Below are 1,843 nucleotides of genomic sequence, written 5' to 3'. Positions count from 1 at the left end.
GGACGACAGAGGATGAGATGGCTGGATGGCATCACTGACTCGATGGACATGAGTCTGAGTGAACTCCTGGAGTTGGTGATGGACAGGGAGGCCTGGCGTGCTGCAGTTCATGGGGTCGCAAAACGTCTGACACGACTGAGCGACTGACCTGATCTAATCTGATCTGGGGGTGTCAAGAAAAGATCATGAAACCTAGTTCTTGTAAACCATTACACTCCTGGGGAAAACATGCATGTGATGAGGAAGGGGGCTAATCCTGACAAGATAGGTCAGAGCTGGATCATGAAGCATTTTCAGTAAGAAGCTTAAAACTATGGTTTAAGGTAACCAGATAATTGATAAGGGAAATTTCTTCTTTATAGGCAATTTGACCTAGTAAATGAAGAAGAAATGATAAAGTATGACAATTTGGCTTGTAATACCTCATAAATTAATAGAACTAGGTAACATAAAAAAGAGAAGCCATTCTCACGCAAGCATATGAGAAAACCTATGAAATTTTCTTGCCTAAAGTATTAAATCCAAAACAGATCAAACCTCTAGATTTGATCATCAATTTATAGGTACATAGCAAACTAACCAACATGTTAAACAAAATCATGAAAATGTAATTATAAAAACTCACACAAAACAAACAATACATTTTCTTCAACTAGTATTGTCAACTGAAAGAAAAACACACTACAAAAGAGCTGGGAGTTTAAGTTTTATTTGAGGACTTTGCTGAGGACATGACTGAGCGACTGAACTGATAGCCTAGGAGATGGACTCTCAGTAGCTCTGAGGGAAGTGCTCCAAAGAGTTAAGCAACAGGCCAGTTTATACATGACTTTTGGCTAGGGAAAACATGTAGTCAAGCATACATCTGGGTAGAAGACTACTGCTATTGACAAAGAACAAATAATTCAAGTTAATGATTTTAGTGTATTTCTATGTATGGGGAGATGGAAGTATCAGGGTTCATTAAAATTCTTCCTGAGATATACATCTTATCTAAGAGGCTTGCTTGTCCAAAGCACAGAGTATCTAACCCTGTTTTTCATTCTAAATTTCTCTCAGGTGCACTGTTGATCAGGAACTGCAGTGGCTGATGATTTCATCCTTGTAGGACAGAATGGTGAGCAACATTCTTGGTTTTCTTGTTTTACACCACCATAAAAACAACAAAAGAAAGAAAGGAGCAGGCACCATAGAGTAAGAGATGCTTGAAAAATAAGGAAATAATTGCAATTTATGGTTCCTATCTAGACTTTGATTCAAACTGTAAAATAAAAATGTGTAAGACAGTGAGGGAAGTTATGAACACTGCTTGACATTTTGCTGTTAAAAAATTATATTTAATTTTTAAGTGTGATAATGTTTTGTAATAAGATTTTAAGTTTCTTTCTTATATTCTTCAGAGTTGAAATGATACCATGCCTGGAGTTTGCTCTAATACAATCAGGGATAGACTATAGATGAAAATAAGTTGGTTGTGAATTGTGAACTGTTAAAACTGGTTGATGGATACCTGAGTTTATTTGATTTTTTCCATTACTTTCCTATAGGTTTCAAATTTTCAATTATAGAAAGTAAAAAATAAAAGTTCTTAGTTGTAGGGAAAGGAAAGATGGAAGGGAGTAGCAATTTCTGAAGCAGGAAACTGAAATTATTGAAGAGGCTGTTGTACCAATGTAGGTAAGGTATGACAGGAGATTAAGCCAAGACTTTGATGATGGAGATGTTCATGAGGAGTCTGCAACATTTTCAATTAGAAGCACTTGGAGGTGAGAGGCGAGAGGACTGTAAAGTATGAAAGTGAAGTAAAAGTATTAGTCACTCAGTTGTGTCCAGCTCTTTGCAA

General features: G+C 36.5%; 1 long non-coding RNA gene across 1 annotated transcript in view; it reads left to right on the top strand.

Annotated features, from left to right (window-relative positions):
- The window catches only part of LOC104996784, a 179,532-nt gene extending 178,329 nt beyond the window's left edge, over positions 1 to 1,203 (top strand). Inside the window, exon 3 of the long non-coding RNA XR_826244.1 lies at positions 1,060 to 1,203. This is a non-coding gene — a long non-coding RNA (uncharacterized LOC104996784). The remainder of the gene's footprint in view (positions 1 to 1,059) is intronic.
- The last annotated feature ends 640 nt before the right edge of the window (positions 1,204 to 1,843 follow it).

Source organism: Bison bison, unplaced genomic scaffold (genome assembly GCF_000754665.1).
Source record: "Bison bison bison isolate TAMUID 2011002044 unplaced genomic scaffold, Bison_UMD1.0 scf7180017864298, whole genome shotgun sequence".
Lineage (NCBI taxonomy): Eukaryota > Metazoa > Chordata > Mammalia > Artiodactyla > Bovidae > Bison > Bison bison.
The sequence above is the reverse complement of the archived record's forward strand: the minus strand, read 5'-3'. Positions and strand labels throughout refer to the sequence as shown.